The following is an 18,391-nucleotide window of genomic DNA, read 5'->3' as shown; positions in this document are numbered from 1 at the left end:
TGATGCTTTTAAGGGATACAACAGGAGAATTTAGTTAATAGTTGATTGTTTAAAATTAAACTAAAAACAACGTAGGAGAAAAAGACTAAGGGAGAAGTATGTAGGGCCAATAAAAATACATGGTATAAAAAGGAGTTACAGGAGCCAGAAGCGGAAGGTGCGGGAATTAGAAAGGGAACCTAAGAAAAGACGCACTACAGAAGTAGAACAGAAGCTCTGTCTAGCAAAACAAGGTTATAAAAAGTTTTAAGGCAGAGGAAAAGGGAAAATATAAGTAGGAATTGGGAGGTAATGGTAGATGTGATAAGAACACAAAATATTAGGGGATTGTGGCAGCTGATAAGGGAGGGAAAAGCTACAGGAACTATGCGGCGTTTGTTTGGCGAAGATGACTGGAATAAACACTTGTGCAACGTATATAGAGGAATGCATGTAGAGGGAGAATGTGGAGTTAATATGAAGATAGGTAGGGATGTAAGATCAGCTTTTACCCTGCAAAAGATAAAAGGAAAAATTGCAGCACTTAAACTAACTTAAGCTGCGGGCCCAGACAATCTTCCAGCAATGATAATAAAAAATAATATTGACTGTTGGGCCAAATTCTTTTACTCTACGTTTCATAAACTTTTTGATCATGGTTGTTTCCCTGGGAATTGGAAGGGTGCCATTATTAGGCCGATCTATAAAAAGGATGACCCAACACAACCCAAACATTATCACCTAATTAGTTTATCAGATGTAGGCGAAAATGCTTTCACAAGGTTATTGCTGGGGGAAATTAAATCCTGGCCAGAGATAAATGATTTGATACCGGTAGAGCAAGGCGGTTTCAAGGAAGGTTACTCGACAACAGACCACTGTTTCAGTCTTTGGTCATTAGCAAAAAAGTAAGTTGAAATGCGAGGAAATCTATTTTGCTGTTTTGTCGATTTTCGTGCCACGTTTGATTTAGTGGATAGAAAACTGTTATGGGATACGTTAAAAAGGTTAGTGGTTGATTTGGACCTATTATTTCTCCCTCAGGGTCTGCATTCACATAACTGAGCCCAAGTAATTTTAGTTATGAGTGGTTCACTCTTAAAGAAGATCCTTATAAGGGATGGCTTGCGCTAAGGATGTGTTCTGGCCCCATTATTATTTGTTATATTTCTGTCAGACTTACCAGGCTTGCTAAAAGAGGCTAAAGGCCTGTTCCCAAAAATGGACGGAGTTCATATCTCCTATTTACTATATCCAGATGACCTGTTGATAGTTGATATGATGGAACTGGTGCTTCAAAGAAAATTAGATGTGTTTAACTCTTACTGTCAAACCAAATAAATGGTAGTAAATATGGATAAAATGAAAATAATGGCAACAGGGAAAAATAAGAGTGTATTTACCTACTTTTTGGCAGGAGAAAAAGTAGAAAAGGTTAAAAAATATAAATATTTAGGCATGTGGTTTGATTCTGAATTTAGATAGCAAGAACATATTGAAGCTCTAAAGAACAGAGCTTTCACATCGGTATGGAGGTTAAAACATTTTAGCAGGAATTATGGGGGGCTCTCCTCTGTCCTGTTGTGTCTGCTTTTAATGCTATGGTACTCCCTCAATTTCAGTATGGGGCAGAAGTCCTAACACTCTCTGGGAAGCTAAGTTGTGAGGCAGAAGAAAGAAAATGCGTAAAACGCATTGACAGCATAGACCTACCAGGGAATGCAGGCCGTGTTGAAATTTTGGTGGAGTCTGAGAGAAGAGGGAATTTCTAAGAACGCTAGGCAAGGGTAAAACAGAAATAAAAAAGTGAGTTACAGTGGGCATTACAATTAAAAGGGCGCTTAGAAAAGATTTGTGTCCTCTTAGGCTTACCTGGAAACCAGTGGCGCAGAGAACAAATTCCTAAGCAGGCGCTGCGTAGAATGGTAAATAAAAGGGCAAGAGAAGCAGATGTAGAGTACCTGGAGAGAAAAATGTCCACCCAGTTTATGGTAAGTGATTGGAGGAATGCCAAAAATTTCTCTTATATAGAGGCCCTACCCAACTCAAGACTAAGGGGGTCATTTCTACCCTGGCGGTCATGGACCGCCAGGGCAGGGGACGGAGGAAGCACCGCCAACTGGTAAAGCCGCGGTCAGAAAAGGGAAACCGGCGGTTTCCCGCCGGTTTTCCCCTGCCCCAGGGAATCCTCCACGGCGGCGCTGCAAGCAGCGCCGTCATGGGGATTCCGACCCCCTTCCCGCCATCCTGTTTCTGGCGGTTTTCACCGCCAGAAACAGGATGGCGGGAACGGGTGTCGTGGGGCCCCTGGGGGCCCCATTGAGATTTTCAGTGTCTGCAAAGCAGACACTGAAAATCGCGACGGGTGCAACTGCACCCGTCGCACACCAGCAACTCCGCCGGCTCCATTCGGAGCCGGATTCATCGTTGCTGGGGCTTTCCCGCTGGGCAGGCGGGCGGCCTTTTGGCGGTCGCCCGCCAGCCCAGCAGGAAAGTCAAAATGACCACCGCGGTCTTTTGTCCGCGGTAACGTCTTCTGGCGGTTCCCGCCAGGCGGGCGGCTTCCGCCGCCCGCGGGGGTCAGAATGACCCCCTAAGAGATGCAGTATTACAGTTTAGAATCAGGTTAAACCCCAGCTATATGGTCCCCTAAACAAAAAAACATACTTAAGGATGATCACGGTTTATGTACATGTGGCCTACAACAAAAATGCAGAGCCCAATATATTTTATTGGACTGTTTTTGGTTTTTAGAAGTGCGTAAGAAGTTTTTAGAACCAATTTTTAAGGAATATAGGGGGTTATTCCAACTTTGGAGGAGGTGTTAATCCGTCCCAAAAGTGACGGAAAAGTGACAGATTTACCACCAGCCGTATTACGAGTCCATTATATCCAATGGAACTCGTAATACGGCTGGTGGTATATCCGTCACTTTACCGTCACTTTTGGGACGGATTAACACCTCCTCCAAAGTTGGAATAACCCCCATAATTTTATAAATCGGGATCAAGCTCTTAAATTACTAGTAGATATGAGATTTTTGAATGTAACGTGTGCGCCAGGCTGATTTTAAATTGAAATACGAGGGGTTTTAGCGGGCCTTACAGGGACGCCGTAAAATGCAGTATGTGAAGCTTTGAACAGAAGATGGCATTTGTTTAGCTGAATGAAGAGTTTATAAATTGATTGTTTTTAAAGTTATATTGAATGATTGTAATGTAGGACATCGGTCTTGTATAATATGTAGGTTTTAAGTAAAAGCACTGACACTTTAGAGTTGCAACATAGTTTAATTATAAGAACTATGGTTTTATTAGAAATATAGGGGGTCATTCCGACCCCGGCGGGCGGCGGGCACCGCCCGCCGGGCGGAGACCGGCAAAAGACCGTACCGCGGTCAAATGACCGCGGCGGTCATTCTGACTTTCCCGCTGGGCGGGCGGGCGACCGCCAAAAGGCCGCCCGCCCGCCCAGCGGGAAAGCCCCAGCAACGATGAAGCCGGCTCCGAATGGAGCCGGCGGAGTTGCTGGTGTGCGACGGGTGCAGTGGCACCCGTCGCGATTTTCAGTGTCTGCTTTGCAGAAACTGAAAATCTTAATGGGGCCCTGTTAGGGGGCCCCTGCAGTGCCCATGCCAGTGGCATGGGCACTGCAGGGGCCCCCAGGGGCCCCACGACACCTGTTCCCACCAGCCTCTTCCTGGTGGTGTAAACCACCAGGAACAGGCTGGCGGGAAGGGGGTCGGAATCCCCATGGCGGCGCTGCTTGCATCGCTGCCGTGGAGGATTCCCTGGGGCAGGGGAAAACCGGCGGGAAACCGCTGGTTTCCCTTTTCTGACCGCGGCTTTACCGCTGCGGTCAGAATTGCCCCGGAAGCACCGCCAGCCTGTTGGCGTTGCTTCCTCCGTCCCCGGTCCATGACCGCCAGGGTCGGAATGACCCCATAATCCGGTTAAGGGGATATGCACAATAGATTTTGTAAAATCAACAGGGAAATGAAATATGTATGCGGGATTAGGGAAATGTATTGATCCATATTAGGAGGGCATGGTAAATATAAAATATTACGAATTAATAACATTGTGAGGAAATACATCATGTAACAGATTAATTCTATGAACCATTGTATAGTTATCCATGTTTTAGACTTTTAAGCTTTTAAGCCAATAAATTAATCTATACAACAACCTGTTCGGACCAGGTCAGGACTAGGGTCAGAGATGCTGCCCAATTTTATATTTTTCAAAAACTACCTTAATCTGTCCACATCCTCCAATGGCCAAACATAACATCAGCAAAGGCATCCAACTCATGCACCACAGACAAACCTCAAACAGATTTGAATGTCTCAACAACAACCACAAACCTTGCATACCACACCTATATACATATCCACCACAACTACAACATTGTCCATTATCACTAACGCATCCATGCATCACCCTCACAACACAAAGCCACATTCTACTAAACTTTCATCCATCCAGACACAAACTCCATGTTCATACAAAACACCAGCACTATCCGATATCTGCTCCTACCAGACCTCTTTTTATCATGACAACACCTATACTCAGCCTTCCATCACAACATCCACCAACACCCTCCTCATCTTTTTACCAATTACACATAACAATACAATCCTTACACTCCCCTCCATCACCCATATTAACTCTTCCAGCTATTAAATCTAACACAAACACTCTTAACTCTTGTCCATACCCTCCTACACACCACATACACTCTTCTCAAAAACACATCACCACTCCCTGTACTATTAATAAAACACTCACCAGCTGTAACTCACATGCAAATACTCTAAAGGAAACCACAACAGCAATATCTCCTCTCACTACTCCACAAAAAATAAACAAACCATACACACATAACATCATCAAAATAACACAAACTCTCATAATGTTTTCTATCATACCTACTCCCACCCTCATGACTACAGAAGTAATACAATTCCTGACCAATCTTGACTCCAAAATTCTCACTCTTCATAGACTTCTAACACATACACCCCAACACAGCAACATTCATTCACCCGCTTCTCATCCACTGCACAATTAAAAGCCTTAGACTATGATCCACATGATCCTCCACCAACCCAACCCGTACTCCTTCCACTCAAAACAGACAGAAACAAAATAAACAACACAACACTCTTAACAACTTTGCATACCCCATCTATTACACAACAATTATACTCTACAAAAATAAATAAACTCATCATGTCACTCTCAGCCACGAAGCCCACCATCAATACCCACATACCCAACAAAATGCCTCCTAAGCCTGCTGGATGAGGAAAACAATATAGAAAAACAACACAAAATAGAAAAACAACACTATTGTGACAGTCATACAGTTATCACATGTAATAACACACCTGCTACAAGCTTAAAACATACTGCTCACCCTTCTCCAAAACAAAACAACACCACCACCAAAACACATTTTCTGAATTGCCTGCTCATAAATGCTCGATCACTCTAAAAAAATAAGCACCACATCTACGACCTGCTCACTGACACTCACTCACTTACTGTTCATAACAGAATGATGGTTGGGAGATGACATGGCCCTCAATGACATGGCCCCAATGTAGTATGAAGCCATTCCTCCAGGCTATCAAACCATCACTCAAAACTATACAGGCAAAATAGGAGGTGGACTAGCTATTATATTCAAACAAGCATTACATCTCTGCAGAACAGAAAACATTTACATACAAGGTTGTGAGGCTCTCATCACCAGATGCAACCCAACACCAACTTCCTCCTGTAACTTTTCTAGACACAGTTTCAAACCTTATAACGTTATACTCCAACCGCTGCATTCTTGGGGACATTAACGTTTGGTTTGACATACCCAACATGCCAAATCTAAAAACTATAACCGCTGGCTTAGTCACATTGAACCTACATCAGATTGCATACAACTCCACACACATCACTGGACACATACTAGATGTCCTTTTTGAAAACCCATTTCTAGGTACCATTAAAAGCATCACACCAGTTACATAGTCTGACCACCATTTGGTAACTTGCCAACATAAAAAAACCACAAACCAACACACCCAAGACCACCTTACATACATACATCTATAGACCATGGAACAAACTACATTTTGAAGACTTGGAAACACAACTAAAAGCAAACACAGATCTAGACACAACAAATTATGTTCCAAAACTTTATGAGTGGCTACAGGAAGCTTTTGATATCCTAACATCACTCAAAAAACTAAACAGGGCAAAATAAGACCAACATCTTGGAGAAATACAGAAGTAAAAAAGATAAAACAAAAATCAGAAGGCTGCAATAAAAATGGCTCAAACCAAACAGCATTCAAGACAAACTTCACCTGCACAAACTGAACAGAATATACACATCATCAAAAAGCTGAAAAAGGTACTATTCTGACAAAGACATTGGAAATGTACAAGTCTTCAGTTGCCTCAGAGTTGTTGATCAGTGGATGACTTGAAGCCATCTCAAACTGAATGCTTCCAAAACAGAAATACTCACATGTGGCGAGTGGAAAAATTATGACACCCTGTGTGCCTGATGATCTGGGACCACCTCCTTGAGTATCCAAGGAAGTTAAAAACATTGGAATTACCATGTACTCAAAGTTAACAATGAATGACCAAGAGGACAACTTAGCACGATCAAGCTTCATCACCTTGAAAACTCTGCAACGCATCTTCCCCCACCTCGGATTTCCACACATGGTTCAGGCTACTAACGCCCTTGTACTATCTAAACTATATTACGTCAATGGGCTCTACCATGGATCATCTCTACCTACTATGAAATAACTACAACACATTCAGAACTCGGCTGCTAGACTACTATTACATGTAAAGCCATAAGCCCACATCTCCCCTTCCTTGAAGGTACTACGTTGGTTACCGGTTGAAGATCCACCTTCAGGCTGCTTTGCATCACCCACAAAGCAATATATAGAACAGGACCGCTTTTTATCAGGAATAACATCACCAAATACATTCAACAAAGAAACCTCCACTCAAGATTGGCACCTGCCTTGAAAGCACCACCATGCAAGAAAAAGACTATAGGTGGTACATCCTTCTCTGTTCAAATTCCCAACTATGGAATTCATTACCCCCAATTATAAGATCCCTGGATAACTGTCTTGTCTTCAGAAGACTACTTCTTCATAACCACCATATCCAAACAGCAATGGACTGCACATGCTTGCATTATGTGTATATATCTAGATATTTGTATTTCTTTAAGAAATATGTATAATTACTATTTCATAATTAACTACGTTCATACTCTTTAAGCCTGTTTAACAATTGTATATTTACTCACCGTTTAATGTATATATGTATGTGTGTGTGTGTATATTTGTACATACAAGTATGCATACAATGTATGTGTATACGTGTGTGTACATATACATGTGTATATTATTCTCTGCTTAACATGTTCATAGGTCATTGCATAGTTCTTAGATTTTAGATTATATACTTATGGATCCCTGCTTTCATCTTAGCTATCACAATGAGCAAAAGTTATACTAACTATTTTATCAGCAAGCATTTCACTGTGGAAAATTGAGGAAAGATAAAATAATGGTAGAAAAGTACACAAATAAATTAACCAGGACTATTGCTAATCTTGAAACTCTCTGTTTATATAGCACAACTTTAAATCTCAAAATATTATATTCATCATTATATTCCCTATACATATATTCCCTTACTATGTATTTACGTATTACTTTAGTCCTACTGTACACCAGAAAAATATATATGTATTCAAACAAAATCTCTCTTGTTAGCTTTATGCTGACTCCCCATCACCCTGTACCTCCATCAATCTATCTATCCTCCATCCCCACTCTCTGACTCATCCCAACCCATTCTACTAATATGATCTCCAAAATAACCGTGCCTAAGCTCTTTCCTACTCTACCACTCCTGGCTCAACCAAACCTCAGTTTACTACTATGATCTCCCAAACAACCCTACTATATGCCCCCTCACATATCTCACCTTTGACTCATCTATAACCCCTTCTACTTCTATGATCTCTCTTACCCCACCCCTCCAACTTCTCTCCTTTACTCATTCCAAGTCTCATCCTAATATTATAAACACCCAATTAACACTTCCGGATTCTTGCCTCCTCTATCCCTCCATTTTCTGTTCAAACCTACTAACAAACTCACATATCCTCTGCTGAAATCAACTCATACTAATGCTAATACTCATATTTCCCTATAATAATGCACCACTAATCCTTTTGGGTTCCAGAGTAGCGTGCTACTTGCAGAAAAGCACTTTGATGCCTTGTCAGGGGTAGTAAGTGCTATATAAATAAAATTACAATTGTCAAGGTTGTGGTGCACTGATGCGGAGAGTTGCATGAGAAGCGAAACCCAGCTACCAGCCATTTCTGTTCTTCCCTTTTGTTTGGCCGGCAATTGAAAAGTTGATATCTCAACCTCCACTTTTCGCTTCATTTCTGACCATCAGCTCAGGATGTTTGTGGGGAGTATCGCTTTCCCTGAAAGTGGCTTTTGCCACGTAGGCTCGGGTACAGTTTTTGTTTATTCTTCTGAGAGTTGGATAGGTTTGCTGAAGAAAATTACATTGAATGCATTTGAAATTAGTGTTTTTTGACACGCCTGCCACATATTCTCTAGCTTTTTTTCTAGTCTTTAGATCCTCCTCCCATATGCTTTAAATTCCTCCAATGGCAATATCATGTCTGCACTAATGAACATATAGCATATCATGATCACTTTGTGGTCCTGACCTATAGTCAGTATGTTTTGTAGTGTCCTGTCAGTGGGTTGCTCTTCTTACTCATACCCTCGTATCACCGGATTTGTGTTCTGAGCTGGTTATGCATGGGTACTATCAAAAGTTAAATGGAGTTCATCACAGCTATGAACCTTCTCATTTCTTTTAGGAAGCCAAAACGAGTGACCTCTGCACTGCCCCAGATGTTTCAGCAAGTGTCGACTACAATCTTGCCAATCTGTGTGCTGATCATAATAGTAAGTCTGGGGCTTAACATTTATCCTGGAGGTAGCTGATCTCACATTCTACAACCATCTAACAATCCATACAAACTAATGTGTCCTGAACTATATCATTGTTCTCCCCTTTAAACAATTCTCACCTCTACAGTTGCCACCCACCTTTCTTATTAACAAACTGACTTCAAAACAATTGTAGGGTTTACAGCCGTATAGAGGCTTCATCTCTATCAACGCTTCACATTACTTGCCTAAACTGCTCGCACCACAACCAGACGTAACACTCGGTTCACCTTCCCAACTCATGCTCCCACTATGCCACCTCCCATTCTTCACTTAACCTGCCAACTCAAGTCTCTTTCTTTGAGCCATCTCACTGATTGCTCCCAGTGACAAGCACATCATACAAATAAACCCCAGCCCAACCTACTGAAAGCATCTTAACCTATACCAAGGTGGGAGTGCGGGAGGTGAGACTAGTTGCCTCCAAGATAAGCCTGACTGCTTCTGCCAAGCAACCAAGGGAGTGAGCAGGGGTTATCTGAGCTGTGTATCTCCCTTACCTTGACTAGAGCGAGGGTCCCTACTTGGACAGGGTGTAAACTGACTGCTAACTAGAAACCCGATTTCTAATAGTAGCCTTTTACACATGTCCCAGGCCAACCATTGTAGCTTGTAGTGCAGTGTTAAACTGCCAAATTAAACCTTGTTGCCAGGTCTAAATCTTTCTTTTAAATACATATACACAACCCTAAATAAGGCCCTAAACAGTCCTTAGAGCAGGGTGCATTGTATTTAAAGAGTAGGGCATGTGCTTTCAAGTTATACATGTCTGGTTGTGAAAAATTCCTAAATTTGTTTTTCATTAGTGTATAGCCCACCTCAGATTTGGTTACTTTATTATATTTCATAAGGGCTAGCTTTTGATTAGGAACATGTACAAATGTCATGTTTGGACTCAAATGAATTGTAATTTAAAATCCTCTTTAATAATATAGTCAGATATTTTTTACAATTTTGTAAAATACACTTTTGGAAGTCGGCATTTTCCTAATCTATCTGAGTCCTTCAAGTAGTTTCCAGCAGCCTGGACCTCTTTATTGCTCTCCCATCAGGAAGACACTTCGGGCCCAGACAGTGAACAATAGGGCTTGGGTGTAGGTTTGGAGAGGACCACCCTCCTACGATGGGAGGGGTAAAACTTACATTTCAAAAGACTGCATCCAGCACACTCATGAAGGAACTTGACATCAGTCTTTTGTCTCCCTAGACCAGTCCACTGCTTCTCAACCTTTTGACTTCTGTGGACCCCCACTTAATCAGTCTGGAACCCGGTGACCCCCTACTCAATAATTATTGGAGTCACCCAAGAAAGCCAGGGACCCCTGCCTAAGCAATGTCAATGATATGAACCACAAAACAATACACAGATAATGAAATACTTTATTCCATTTACAAACAAATATACAAAATATCATAGTTTTAATTTGAAGGGGGGGTTAGAGATTTTCTGAATTCCATACAAGCAGCCCATCATCAATATTATATTATGTTTGATGCACCTCCACCGTTCCATGAATCAATCTGAGTATACCTACTTATATTTTGGCTTCCAGTTTCAAATACCCTCACATTTATAAAGCATTTAACATTTTTCAATTTTACATTTTACTTCTTTATTTATATATGCTTTACTAATCTGTTTATATTATTTAATTTTCTAACCAGTCACAAAACCCCTGAAAAGGCTTTGTGGACACTCAGGGGTCTCCCGAACAGAGGTGAAGTACCATTGCCGTAGACCTCTTTGAGCCTAGGGAGGGGAATAAGGAGGATGGAAGGAACTTTCCAGAACTGGAAGGGGTGGAGTATATGTTTCCCCCACTTCAAAGAGGGGCACCAGGTATAAATATTTAATCTCCCAAGCGACTGATCATCTCACTCATGGACCTGTGGAGGACCCCCACAAGGACCGCCTTGTACTTCAGAGCATAGCCCTGCTGCTTGAGGTCTTTCTTGATTTTTAGAGGGCTGGCCTGCTGCCTGACGCCTGCCCTGCTCTCTTAGAAGGAACATGGGACCTTCTCCCTTTATCTTTGGCCAACCTGAGTGACTGCAAGGGTCAGTTGACTGACTTCCTGCATTGAGCTACAGGGATATAAAAGGCTTCAGAGGCCTCCCTGCAACTGCCCAACTGCCCTGCTGCTTAAGGCCTGACATGCTTCCCAGAGTACAGCACTTCTGCTTGAGGCCTGCCTTGCTTTCTAAGAAGGAAGACTGGACCTGCTCCCTTCAACCCAGACTAACCTGAGGGACAGCAAGGGACAGATGGCTGACTTCCTGCTCTGAGCTATAGGTACATAAAAAGCTCCAGAGACCTCCCTGCAATTGCCCAGCTGGCCTGCTGCAACTGGCTCTGCCGGGAAATGCATCTACACATGTCTGACTGCCGCTGGGCTCTGCTGCAGTGAGTTCCTGATCCCCGAGAGATGCCTCCACCGGGCCTGGGCCTTTGACTAGCTTCAGTTGAGCTCCTCCTGCAAAATCCTGAATTTTTAACTCTTCACACCCGACATTGAGACGGGAACATTTTTAGGGGGACTAACCTGGTTCCTATATCCGGCCTGCACTTCATTGAGGCCAGCCTGAACTTGTGACTTCATCCCGGTCTAGCACAACCAGATACCCACAGCTAGCACTTTCTGCTTCTTGGTGCCATTTTTACTTAAACCCCATAAATTGTATATCTCAAATTTTACTGAATGCATGATCGTTATTTTGGTATCAATTTATTTATTAAATTGTACTACATTGGTGTGACATATCTGCTGTGTTGAGAGGGCCTCGGCTGAAAGAAAACTGGTACTTGCTTATGAAGTAAGTCTTAAGGAGCTGGACCTTAAAGCAAGACATGCCTCTGAGTCCAGTAGGAATGGTAGCAGAATGCATTCACTGTCCAATGGAGAGGAGAGAGTCTGCATGTCCAAAGACCTGGTACTTAGCTATATGTTGGAAGATTATATTGATTAATGGTCTACTGCCTACGAGGTAGTACTGAGAATGCACAGGAGGATTGGGGGGCAAGCCTTTGGAAACACATGCATACATTGGGGAGGCTTTTCTTACACTAGAGGTGTGAGACCAGATGAGGTATGCCCAGATGAAAGCTATTCTACTCATCAATTTGGGCTCACCCCAGAAAAACAGCATATGTTTCAGGGATAGCTAGAAGTTATCAAACCAGTCTTTGGTGGACCTCTTGATCACTGTAGTAAAGTACTGAATGGTTGGGTGAGGAGCGGTTAAGTAAGTGATTTCAATGGGCTGTATGACCTGATTTTGAGACAGCACATGTTCAGTACTTGCTTTATAGAGTTGTGTCAACACCTGATTTATGGTAAGCTCAGTGATCCCAGGAAGCTTGCATAAGAGGCAGACGTCTGGGTCTGCACTAGTGTGTCCAAAAAAAGGTACCTGGGAGTGACCCCAAGAAGGGTGGTTTAGGTTCTCCCCAGCAGAGAGAGAGAAAGGCCTAAGGTGACACAGACAAGTCCCAGAGAAGGTTGGGGGAAATGGGTTTCCATGCCCAAGTCCAACCCCCTGCTTTGAGTGTTCCCAGATAAAACACAAGCACTCGGTCTTAAGAAGCCACCCATTGAATGAAACACCATACGGGTGGCCAGTGTGGCCTTGAGGGTTATTGGTCCCTAGGGCCAGGTGATAGACAATGGCCTTGTTTCCCTTAGATGAAAGTTGGCTACAGAGAGTAGACGTGTGATCACTGAGGGTGGGAGTCATCAGAAGGTTAATTAGCTCCCTATCCCTGATCTGCAGGACAACGGGCCAGCCAGACTATAGTAGGGGAAAGGCTGGTTTCTCCAGAGCAGTACACCAGTTAGGTGTGCAGAGTGACTCAAGCCCTATGACAGGACATTTTCCACCCCATGGCCCTGGTATCCCTGGAGTGGGGTGGGGAGGTGACCCCAAGAAGGGTCATGGTTAGTCCACAGATGCCCATAGTCTGCATTCTGGGGAATGAGTTCCCCCCGGTGTCAGGATAGCTGGGAAGGGCAGCCACCCAGGGCTCCATGACAGTTCAGATTTCTGGGAGTACCACTCTCAAAGGGGGAGAACAGAGACCCAGATGGAGGGGCAGAAGGTGGAAACAGTGCACAGTGGGAGGATCTGTGGATAAGGGATTGACATTTCTGAGATCAGAGCACCCGAAGACTGACCCTGGTGAGGGCACGTCTGACCTTGGGTGCTCCCCGCGCTGTCACAGATACAGAGAGCTGGAGACCCGTGCCAAGCATATCCCTGCTTGACACAGAGTGTGTCACTCTTGGGGGAGGAGGTGGTTCCTCCCCCCGAAGTCCTGGCTAGCCAGGCACCTGTTCAGCCTCAAGGTGCAGAACCTAAGATGAGAGGCCATTGTCAGTCTACCGTTCCTGGACTGGTGTGGAAGAGAGTGGAAGAAGTGTGCCTAATACCCAGGGTTGTTGCCCCCACTCTGAGGAACCTCAGAGATCAGAGGACACTGGATGGCCTGCAGCCTGGCTCCTGACACTGATAGCTGTTAGTGGTCTCTGTTGGTTGCTGTCCTTATGGGTAGAGTTTTCCTGGGGCTGAGGACAGAAGCCTGACCCAAGGGATGGAATGGGCCACATCACTTTTTTGGCCTTTTTTGGCCATGGTGTTACTCTAAGCCTATTGGGATGCATCTGTGAGCAATGCAAAAATCACTGCCAAAGAGTTAGGTTTTGAGTTTCTTCCTGTAATCTGCCAGGTAGGGTACTTTTCGAAGATGGAGGGGTAGGTCATTCCAGGCTTTCGTAGCAATGAAGGAGAAGGAGCGACCCCAGCTGTGGGTGCAATGGATGTGGGGGGGGGTGTGAATGGGCTAGTGAGACTGAGTGGAAGAGTCTTGCAAGTCGGTGGAAGGTTAGTCGATGATTCATGAATGCCGGTCCTTGACTATGCAGAGCTTTGGTGGCGTGCATCAGGATCTTGAACTGGCATCTTTTCTGTATGGCATGGCTGAGGCGGCTGGTGATGAGGGCAAGAGTGACTCTCTGTCTGGAGTTAACTGGGATCCATCTGAAGTTACTGGCGAGCGAGCCGAGGACGTAGAAGAAGGAGAAGGCATCTGTGTTGATTTGTCGTTTCATGGTCAGTTCACTGTCGAGGATGATGCCTAGATTGCATGCATGTTCTGTGCATTAGATGTTTGTCTGAGTTATGCTGGCCACCAGCTGTGCTCACATAAGGAGGTGTTCTTCCTGAAGATCAAAACTTGTGTCTTGTCGGAGTTGAGTTTAAGGCAGTTGTCTCTCATTGGTGATGTTTGTCATGACGTTGCACAAGTTGATTTTGGTGGCTGAGGGGACCTTGGTAAGTGAGAGGATGAGTTGAGTGTCTTCTGTGTAAGAAATTATGTTGAGCCCGTGGGATCTGATGATGTCTGCGAAGGGGGTCATGTAGGTGTTGAACAAGGTGGGGCTGAGGGATGATCCTTGGGGAACGCCGCATAAAATGTCCTTGATCTCAGAGGTAAAGGGAGGCAGCTGGATGCTTTCTGTGCATCCTGTCAGGAAGGAGGTAAGCCAAGTAAGTGTGTTTTGCTGAAGGCCAATGTTGTAGAGTCTTTTGATGAGGGTGTGGTGGGAAATGGTGTCAATAGCAGCAGAGAGGTCAAGGAGGATCAGGGCCAGCTGGTTCACCACCGAACTCCAAGAATCCAAACACACCTGCAGGCGCCTAGAGAAGAAATGGAGAAACAGCAAACCCAGGAAAGACCTTACCTCCTTCAGAGGTGCTACTGCAACCGATCACCAACGCATCAAGAATGCAAACAAAGCTGCACTCTGCGAATGTATCAGCACCTCACTGCACAACATGAGATAACTCTTCATAGTAATCAACAAATTTAGCAATCCTCCCTCCGAAGCCACCAACATGCCCCCATCGCAAGACCTCTGTGACAAATTGGTCATTTTTTTCTACCGCAAGATTAAGGACATCTGTGACACCTATCTACCTCAGAACCCACCCAGCATCAGAACCTATGACCGAGCCCCCCCCCCCCCCAGAGTCCACCAGACTGTCCCCAGCCGGTCCACTCTCACCACAGAAGAGACTGAAATCATCATGAACAGCTTTCACTCTGGAACTCCCACAGACCTCTGTTCTCACCACATCTATAACAGAGCCAGTGCATCCATCGCCCACGAACTCTGGAAGATGCTGAACTTCTCTACCAAAACAGTCACCTTCCCCGAAGATTGGAAGCACGCCAAGGTCCGCCCCTTCCTGAAGACACCCACAACCGACCTATCAGAGCTGAAGAATTTCTGGCCCATCTTGCTGCTACCCTACCTAGCCAAAGTCCCAGAAAGGCCCATAAACTCACAGCTGCGACAATTCCTTGAGGACAACAACTCCCTGGATACCTCTCAGTCTGGCTTCCACAGCAACCATAGCACTGAGACAGCTCTTCTTGCAGCCACAGATGACATCCACACACTCCTCAACCACAGCCACACCACAGCACTCATACTTCTCGACCTCTCAGCAGCCTTCAACACAGTCTCTCACAGACCTTACGCACCAGACTCCACGATGCAGGAATCCATGGAAAAGTCTTGCAATGGATTTACTCCTTCCTCACCGGAAGAACGCAGAGTCAGGCTCCCACCCTTCATATCCAAACGAGCAGAAGTCAGCTGCAGAGTCCCTCAGGCATTCTCCGTGAGCCCAATGCTCTTCAACATCTACATGGTCCCGCTTGCAGCCATCGCCAGAGACCACAGAATGAACATTTATATCATACGCAGATGACACACAACTCATCATATCTCTCACTGAAGACCCGGACAAAGCTAAGAGGAAATTTCACATTGGAATGAAAGCCGCCGCCGCCTGGATGAGGGGGATCTGTCTCAAGCTCAACTCAGACACTGCCGAGCTCATCGTCTTTGGAAATTCAACTTCAGCCTATGGCTACTCCTGGTGGCCCACACCGCTCAGAGCACCGCCTACTCTGACTGACCATGCCCACAACCTAGGAATCATCCTTGACTCTTTCTCTATCAATGACTTGACAGGTAAATGCAGCCACTTCTTCATGCTGGCACACCCTTCACAAAATCATCAAAATGGATCCCAGTTGACTATTGCAAGATAATCACTGATGCCCTAGACACAAGCAAGTGTGACTACGGCAATGCACGATACAGCGGTATCACAGTAAAATATACCAGGAAACTACAACTCATCCAAAACGCTGCCGCCAGACTCGCCCTGAACCTCCCCCGCCAGGAAAACAGCTCCCAAAACCTGAGGATTATCCATTGGCTCCCAATGGAGAAGCAAATCAACTTCAAACTATTCACCCACACCTACAAGGCCCTTCACAACATCGGACTGGCCTACCTGAACCATTGCATATCATTCCATAACCCCGCCAGACCCCTCTGCTCTCCCCAGCAGGCGCTAGCCACCATCCTACACATTCGGAAAACCACAGCCGGAGGAAGATCTTTCACCTACCTCGCAGCTAAGAGCTGGAACAACCTGCCCACATACCTCAGACAAAGCCCATCACTCACCATCTTCAGGAAGACCCTCAAGACATGGCTGTTCAAATGAGGCCCAGACCCACCACCAGCACCTTGAGGCCCTCACGGGTGAATAGTTGCGCTTTAAAAAAATGGATTGATTGATTGTTCTGATGTCGTCTCTGGCAGGATCAGAGTGGCCTCAGTGCTGTCTTTGTCACGGAATCCTGACTGGGAGGTATCAAGTAGGTGATTTTGTTTCAGCTATTTAGTGAGCTATTTGTTGATGGCCTTCTCAAGCACTTTGGCTGTGCAGGGGAGCAGTGAGATCGGTCAATCATTTTTTAGTTTGCTGGGGTAAGTGGAGGGTTCTCTAGGAGGTTTCGGACTTCTTTGTGTTTCAAGTTGTGCGGGAAAGCTGCTGTGGTGATGGAGGTGTTCATGATGCTGATGTGTTCTGTGCTGATAGGGTCGGTTCTGAGGATGAAAAGACAGGGTTGGTGGGTGTCCCCAAGTAAGTGCATGACATGATGACCATGGTGGTCTGAGGTTGGGAGCCATGGGTTGGGGGTCAAAGTTGTTGTAGATTGTGGCAATCTTGTTGTGGCAGTAGTCTGAGGGAGTGTCACAGATTTCTGAGAGAGTGGCTGGTGTTCTCTGTGACTGCTGGGTTGGAGAATTCCTTGACTGTTTTGAAGACTGTTTTGAAGAGGTCTTTCATGTGGTTGGCTGCTGTATCGATGTAGGCTGTGATTGCTGTTCTATTGGCTTGCTTGATGCACCAGTGGTAGTTGCTGAGGGTCGCTTTGTAAGCGGTTCTGTCATAATTGTTCCTTGTGGTGCACCATTGTTTCTTGAGTCGGTGACAGTTGTGTTTAGCGATTCTGAGCTCTGGGGTGTGCCAGCCGGCTTGTTTTAAGGTGTTGTTGCTTTTTGCTGGTTTCATCAGGGCGACTGTCAGTGCATTTGGTGATCCATGCAGAGAAGTTATGGAAGGCCTGGTTGAGGTCTAAAGAAGCTTCGGGTTGGGTGGCGTCGAGGGCCTCTGTCCCCTCTGCTTCCTGTTACCTTGCCCCAGCAGCAGTGGAGGCAGCTGTGATGCTTGGGGGTGGTTTGCTAAGCATCCGGGATGGTTAAGTGTACAATGGTGTGGTCTGTCCAGGTGAGTTCTGTGACGTGGCTAAATGTGATTCTTTTGCAGGAGGTGAAAATAGAGTTGAGTGTGTGTCCGGCCTTGTGCGTGGATTTGGTGACCAGTTGGGAGAGGCCGATGTTGTTCAGGTTTTCCAGGAGGGAAGTGCAGGTGGGGTCGTCAACGTGAAAATTGAGGTCACCTAGTAGGATGTAGGGGTGGGAGCCGATGGCTCTGGGAGCAATGAGTTTGGAGATGATGTCACAGAAAGCCAGCCGGTGTCCTGAGGGTCCATATACGAGGGTGCCTCTTATCATAGTCTTGGGGTCGGTCTGTAGCTGGAAGTTAAGGTGTTCCATGAGAGGTGTTGAATCATCGTTTGTTTCAATGCATTAGAGGGTTTCCTTGATGATGATGATGCCCCCACGGTGTTTGTTGGTGTGGTCGCAGTATTTCATTTTGCAGCCGTCGGTGTTGCAGTGGCGATGTCGGGGTTCAAGGTGGGACTGAGCCATTTTTTGGTGATGATGCAACATCAGGGAAAGGGTAGTGATGGTGTCCCAGATTTCTGGGGCATGCCTACAGAGGGATCTGGTATTGAGCAGGATGCATTGGAGCAGTTCCAGGTTGTTGTGGTCTTCTGGGTGGTAGTGGCTGGGGATCCAGTGCAGACTGGCGGCCCTGTGTTGCAGG

The 18,391-nt window shown here is 45.3% G+C and overlaps 1 protein-coding gene across 2 annotated transcripts in view; it reads left to right on the top strand.

The window, feature by feature from the left end:
- LOC138265683 (alpha-1,4-N-acetylglucosaminyltransferase-like) overlaps positions 1-18,391 on the top strand; it is a 410,672-nt gene that overhangs the window by 84,797 nt on the left and 307,484 nt on the right. For both annotated transcript variants that reach the window (XM_069213614.1, XM_069213613.1), the window contains exon 2: positions 8,941-9,028. The gene's annotated coding sequence lies outside the window, so the exon portion shown is untranslated. The remainder of the gene's footprint in view (positions 1-8,940; positions 9,029-18,391) is intronic.

Source organism: Pleurodeles waltl, chromosome 11 (genome assembly GCF_031143425.1).
Source record: "Pleurodeles waltl isolate 20211129_DDA chromosome 11, aPleWal1.hap1.20221129, whole genome shotgun sequence".
NCBI lineage: Eukaryota > Metazoa > Chordata > Amphibia > Caudata > Salamandridae > Pleurodeles > Pleurodeles waltl.
This window is presented reverse-complemented; position numbering and strand designations above follow the sequence as displayed.